The sequence below is a fragment of the Salmo salar genome, chromosome ssa01 (assembly GCF_905237065.1).
Source record: "Salmo salar chromosome ssa01, Ssal_v3.1, whole genome shotgun sequence".
Classification (NCBI taxonomy): domain Eukaryota; kingdom Metazoa; phylum Chordata; class Actinopteri; order Salmoniformes; family Salmonidae; genus Salmo; species Salmo salar.
In genome coordinates, this window is record NC_059442.1 from 122,264,966 (window position 1) to 122,272,405 (window position 7,440).

Sequence of the window (7,440 nt, forward strand, 5' to 3'; positions counted from 1 at the left end):
CATTTCCTAAGTCAGAACCTAAAAGTAGACCAGAGTAAACCAGATGTATCTTGGTGAATGCAAGCATTACACTGACGAGGAAAGTACATTATAAAACTTGAATATACTGAGAATGCACAAAAAACACTGACTGGGATGATAATGTAAACCATTGAAGAAGACAAAAAAACTTTGTTCATCATCTTGTGGAGAAGAGTCCTCTAGCACATTGGACTTTAATGTCTATAACGCAGCAACAATACATTCAGTAGAAGTCTTTAGTCTTTGCATTGCCTCAGAGGGATGCAAGCCAGCATCCATCCTCACCACGTTTTCCAATAGACTGAATATGCTCCTTAGCCTTCATCCTCAGAGACACAATACTAGAATTATGAGAATCCAACTCCTCCATAGTTAACTTGTCCACGTACCCAGACGCTGAGCACTGGTACAGGGGAGGCTTTGGAGGACACAGAGGACCAATATTCCCGAAACTGGGGGAGTTGAGAAAGGGTGGAGGAGTGTAGCTGGAGGTTCTTGGGAGGCCCTGAGATGGGCTGGTGATGAAGCCGGAAAGGGACTGCAGGGGGATGGCGGTGGTGGTGGGAGTGCTGAGCCATGGCTCCAGCTGTAGCCCGGAGCCCAGAGACTGGGAGGAGGAGCGGCTGAAGGACAGGAAGGAGGAAGTGTCCTGGAGCTTGATGGAGCTCACCTCCAGCTTCTCCTGGCGACGCCACTTGGCACGACGGTTCTGGAACCACACCTGGGATGGAATCATCACATCATTCTTTTAAGACATTCTGGAATTCAACATTATGAGAACTGGGGCAATTATACGCAGAAACAAGATTCAGGGGCACTTTGACCATATCAGTAAAATATTGAAATACCATACAGATGTAGGAACTTAATTTGAGCCAGTTTGCTACAGCAGGAAATGTATCCTGTAGTAACAGGAATAATTAATTATTATATGGATTAGAATTAACTGTCATTTATGTAGGGTTGATACATCTTAAGGGAAAATCAAGTCTGAAATTTCAAAGTGGAAATTACAAACTTTGGAAGGCTTTTTAAACCTCAAATATACACTACAAGTTTTACATTTCCTGCAATGCAGGAAAGTTCTCCTGCAACATGGTGATGAAATGAAGATCCTACATCTGCACATGATTTAACCTAACAATGATAACACTGCTGAAAGGCAGATGAAAGAAAGCTTAATCAGGAAACTTCACTACTTAGTTCGACCTCTTTGCCAAAATGTACCGTATGTCAACTTAAAACTATAGAATTGTATTGATGATCATTTCAAAGACTTGAAATGGTTTAACCTGTTAGGGCTAGGGGGGCAGTATTACAACGAAAGGTAATCAAACTTTTGTAATAGTAAATCTGATTTTGGTGAAGGCTAAACTTGCCGGTTGTCTAAATAGCTAGCCCGTGATGGCTGGGCTATGTACTTAGAATATTGCAAAATGTGCTTTCACCAAAAAGCTATTTTAAAATCGGGCATATCGAGTGCATAGAGGAGTTCTGTATCTATAATTCTTAAAATAATTGTTAAGCTTTTTGTGAACGTTTATCGTGAGTAATTTAGTAAATTGTTAGTAAACTCCCCGGAAGTTTGCGGGGGGTATGCTAGTTCTGAACGTCACATGCCAATGTAAAAAGCTGGTTTTTGATATAAATATGAACTTGATTGAACAAAACATGCATGTATTGTATAACATAATGTCCTAGGGTTGTCATCTGATGAAGATCAAAGGTTAGTGCTGCATTTAGCTGTGGTTTGGGTTTTTGTGACATTATATGCTAGCTTGAAAAATGGATGTCTGATTATTTCTGGCTGGGTACTCTGCTGACATAATCTAATGTTTTGCTTTCATTGTAAAGCCTTTTTGAAATCGGACAGTGTGGTTAGATTAACGAGAGTCTTGTCTTTAAATAGCTGTAAAATAGTCATATGTTTGAGAAATAGCATTTCTAAGGTATTTGAAAATCGCGCCACTGGATTAGACTGGCTGTTGCGTAGGTGGGACGAATTCGTCCCGCCTAGCCCAGAGAGGTTAAACTTATAGACAACGATTATTATATAAAGCCCTGCTCCACAAACTCTCGAATTAACTAACATCACTGTTAAGATTTAAAATGCCAAGTTATCAAACCCATTCACATGGCTGGAAACTCATTCGTAGTCTAGAGAGTTAGGAGAATCAGCCTTTAATTTCCTTGCACCTTATGTGTGGAATGATAGACAGTACACTTTAAAATTGGAGGAATTGGTGCCTCTAGAGCATTTAAAAAGATTGTTAATAAGGGACCTTTTTACTGAAGAATGTATCTGTTTTATTATGATTGTGTTTTGCTTTTGGTGTATTGTTGTGTATAATACCGTGTATTTGATTGTGTATATTGTATTTTGGTGTGTAGTGCTATACATGGCTCATCTAGAAAAGAGACCTTGGTCTCAGCATTGACTTAGTGTCAACATTTATGTAAAAAAAAGGGCTATTATCATCAAATACCATATGTGACAATTTACTTAATAGTGAAGAAGTTAGGCCTAATATAAATTGCAATAACATATTTTAGTAGTCCTGACATTAGCCTAAGGTTGTAAATTAAGAAGATTCATATTCAACTAAAGACGATGATTATTTCACAAACCACATTTTACTTCAACTTTATTGATAAGACTCAGACACACAACTTGTGTTAAATGTGTCACAAATAGGATAAGACAAGAACTTATGTTGAGCCCATGCAAGAAACATTAATTGATAGACCTCGATTTTTTATTTATTTTACACAGAGTCGAACTTCATACACATTTTCAACAACGGACTCAGTTGCTTGCTCATAATGTACCTGTACTCGCACCTCGGGAAGATGAACTTTCAGCGCGATCTCCTCTCTGCTGTAGACATCAGGATAGTGCGACTTTTCCAACGCTCTCTCCAGCTCGTGCAGCTGAAAGGTGGTGAACGTGGTCCTATTGCGCCGGTGTTTCTTCTTTGGGTTCTCATCAACGTACAATTTATCCTCCCCTTCAGGTAAGTCAGGACTGACAAAGGCCCCCGAACTGCTACAGCAGACACCTGAAAATACATTATAGGCTGGATCAATTTATGAACTTCTGAGCTATATTTGCCAACCTTTTACTCTGATTCACATGGCTACTGGCACACATATGTAGGCCTAAACATGGAATAAATAACAATAAATAGCCTACTGGTATGTAAGATAACATTTTGAATCAATTTTGAATCAATTAAAAAAATATTGGCACTGTCACTTACTGTCAAAACTTTTTGGGTTGAGTTCTTTTTTCAGGGATGACATAATTCAGTTTCCTCTCGGCTCAGCGGGTTTTCCTGATCCATTGTAGGACACAGATTGATTAAACATATTTTCGTCTTTAAATCCAAATATTGCTTCAATACTGTGAACCCTCATTGCGGCTTGATTATGGTTATTCCAGGGGCTTCGGACAAAACGTGCAGAAGGTGACAGGCGCTCTTCCATGACTTCGGGAGTTGAACCAAGAACCACATTTGATGTATAAAATGTTCTCAAACAAAATTGAAATGACACTGAAAAGTAAATGTAAACTCCCGAGAAAGTTATATTTAAGTCTTCAGAATGCGTAACAAAATGTTGAAATAGAATGAAACACAGAATGTGGACTAACAATTATGTGTAAGGCATGCATCGCAACTGAGTATAGAGGCCACCTAGCTGACCCCTCTACTAGAGGTCTTGTCATATAGAGGAGGCTGTATCTTCTGGGGTTTATAAAGTAGTCCCCCCTGGTAAGACCCCCGTGTCCCTCAGTCCATGTGACAGCTCCCACCTCTCCACTAGACACTTCAAAAGAAGAATGTCACGTTCGATTTGACCCAGCCCTGCGGTTTAGGGGTAACTACATTGTCCTCATTGAACCAATGCAGAGCTGGGCTACACTAACTCCTCCCCAAGACAAGTCTTCTGCTGTGCTTGTCAGTAAGTGTTGGTTTATAAACCACCTATATAGTACAATACATTTGACCATGGGGCCATAGCATTCTGGTCAAAAGTAGTGCTCCATGTAGGGGATAGGGTGTCATTTGGGATGCATCATGCTTATGGTGGCCTGTAAAATTAGCTGGTTGGGTAGGAGAGTATGATTTAAGGTGTCATAATTACAAGATTTTCAGTCAGGACACAGATTGCAAGATGTCAGATTAATGTTTGACTAGTGTCTTAATCAAAGGGTGAATACAGTACTTCAAATAGAGGTCGACCGATTATGATTTTTCAACGCCGGTGCCGATTATTGGAGGACCCAAAAAAAAGCCGATGCCGATTAATCAGCCAATTTTTACATATATATTTGTAATAATGACAATTACAACAATACTGAATGAACACTTATTTTAACTTAATATAATACATCAATAAAATCAACTTAGTATCTAATAAATAATGAAACATGTTCAATTTGGTTTAAATAAGAAGAAAGTAAAAGTACAATATGTGCCATGTAAAAAAGCTCATGTGTCACGGTTATCGTCGGTGAAGGAGGACCAAAACGCAGCAGGTATGTGTAAGCTCATCTTGACGTTTTATTAACTCAGAATGAACGTACAAAAATAACAAACAAGAGAACGAACGATCAACAGACAGTCTGGCAAGGCACAAGGCTAAACACAGAACAATCTCCCACAAATACACAGACAAACACACCCAACTAATATAGGACTTCCAATCAAAGGCAACACCACACAGCTGCCTTCAATTGGAAGTCCACCCCAATTAACTCAACATAGAAATAGATCAACCAGACTACACATAGAAATACATCAACATAGACCATAACTCAAAACCCGGAAATAATAAATCAAACGCCCTCCTAACTAACACACCACCCAGAACCACATAAAACAAATACCCTCTGCCACGTCCTGACCAAACTAAAATGACAATTAACCCTTATACTGGCCAGGACGTGACAGTACCCCCCCCCCCTCCTTAAAGGTGCTAACCCCAGAAGCACCTTAAGAAAAACAACCCCAAACAAAAACAAAAATTCCCCCCTACTAAAGGGAGGGTGGCTGCCGTCAACGACGGCACTGTGCTACACCCCCCCTCCCCAACCCACCTATATCTGGAGGTGGCTCCAGTTCTGGCCGTTCCAGGCAGTCGGGCCACTCTGGCAGTTCCGGGCAGTCTGGCGGTTCCGGGCAGTCTGGCCACTCTGGCGGTTCCGGGCAGTCTGGCCACTCTGGCGGTTCCGGGCAGTCTGGCGGGCAGCTCTGGCGGCTCCTGACTGGCGGGCAGCTCTGGCGGCTCCTGACTGGCGGGCAGCTCTGGTGACGTACGACTGACGGGCAGCTCTGGTGACGTACGACTGACGGGCAGCTCTGGTGACGTACGACTGACGGGCAGCTCTGGTGACTGTTGACTGGCGGGCAGCTCTGGTGACGTACGACTGACGGGCAGCTCTGGCGACTGTTGACTGGCGGGCAGCTCTGGCGACTGTTGACTGGCGGGCAGCTCTGGCGACTGTTGACTGGCGGGCAGCTCTGGCGACTGTTGACTGGCGGGCAGCTCTGGCGACTGTTGACTGGCGGGCAGCTCTGGCGACTGTTGACTGGCGAGGCTGGGTTTACGCACTAGATGCCTGATGCGTGGTGCTGGTACTGGATATGTCAGCTTTGAAACACACACCTTAGGGCTAGTGCGTGGAGCGGGAACAGGATGTACTGGACTGGGCTGACGCACTATAATCCTGGTGCGTGGTGCTGGTACTGGAAATGCCAGCTTGGGAACACGCACCTCCAGGCTAGTGCGGGGAGCGGGAACAGGACGAGTCAGACTGGGCTGACGCACTTGAAACCTGGTGCGTGGTGCTGGTACTGGACGTGCCAGACTGGGAACACGCACCTCAGAGCTAGTGCGGGGAGCGGGAACAGGACGAGTCGGACTGGGCTGACGAACTGGAGGCCTGGTGCGTGGTGCTGGTATTATCCTCACCAGCCAGCTAGCACGCCTCTCAGGACTATTAATAAAGGCTAACACAGGTGAAAACATTACGACACGCTCTGTAGGGCGAATGTCGTGCCTAACACACCAACACAGTAGCTCTCTCATTCTTTTCTCCTCCAATTTTCCCACCAATTCCTTTATCGTCTCTGTTTCTCTCACCTCCCATTTTTCCCCGACTAGCTCTGGTTCCATCCTCGGCTCCGCCGATCTGTCCGTGTGCCCCCCCCCAAAAAAATCTTGGGGGTGCCTCTCCGGTTTAACCTGTTATGGCTAGGGGACAGTATTTTCACGGCTGGATAAAAAAACGTACCCGATTTAATCTGATTATTAGTCCTGCCCAGAAACTAGAATATTCATATAATTATCAGCTTTGGATAGAAAATACTCCAAAGTTTCTAAAACTGTTTGAATGGTGTCTGTGAGTATAACAGAACTCATTTGGCAGGCCAAACCGTGAGAAGATTCTGTACAGGAAGTACCCTGTCTGACCATTTCTTGAACTTCTTTGCCATCTCTATCCATTACAAAGGATCTCTGCTCTAACGTGACACTTCCTACGTCTTCCATAGGCTCTCAGAGCCCGGGAAAAACCTGAATGTCGTCATTCCAGCCCCAGGCTGAAACACATTATCGCCTTTCTCAAATGGCCGATCAAGGGACTGTGGGCTTAGGCGCGTGCACTGGCCGCCCCCGTCTTTGTGTTTTTTCCTCTGTTTACCGAAAAGGAGATTCCCGGTCGGAATATTATCGCTTTTTTACGAGATAAATTGCATAAAAATTGATTTTAAACAGCGGTTGACATGCTTCGAAGTACGGTAATGGAATATTTATAATTTTTTTGTCACGAAATGCGCCATGCGCACGACCCTTCTTTACCATTTCGGATAGTTTCTGGAACGCACGAACAAAACGCTGCTATTCGGATATAACGATGGATTATTTTGGACCAAACCAACATTTGTTATTGAAGTAGCAGTCCTGGGAGTGCATTCTGACGAAGACAACAAAAGGTAATCAAACTTTTGTAATAGTAAATCTGATTTTGGTGAAGGCTAAACTTGCCGGGTGTCTAAATAGCTAGCCCGTGATGGCTGGGCTATGTACTTAGAATATTGCAAAATGTGCTTTCACCAAAAAGCTATTTTAAAATCGGACATAGAGTGCATAGAGGAGTTCTGTATCTATAATTCTTAAAATAATTGTTATGCTTTTTGTGAATGTTTATCGTGAGTATTTTAGTAAATTGTTAGTAAATTCCCCGGAAGTTTGCGGGGGGGGTATGCTAGTTCTGAACGTCACATGCTAATGTAAAAAGCTGGTTTTTGATATAAATATGAACTTGATTGAACAAAACATGCATGTATTGTATAACATAATGTCCTAGGTGTGTCATCTGATGAAGATCATCAAAGGTTAGTGCTGCATTTAGCT

The 7,440-nt window shown here is 42.9% G+C and overlaps 1 pseudogene; it reads right to left on the bottom strand.

Annotated features, from left to right (window-relative positions):
- Window positions 1–274: 274 nt before the first annotated feature.
- LOC106560400 (retinal homeobox protein Rx3-like) lies at window positions 275–6,175 on the bottom strand (annotated as a pseudogene).
- Window positions 6,176–7,440: the final 1,265 nt, after the last annotated feature.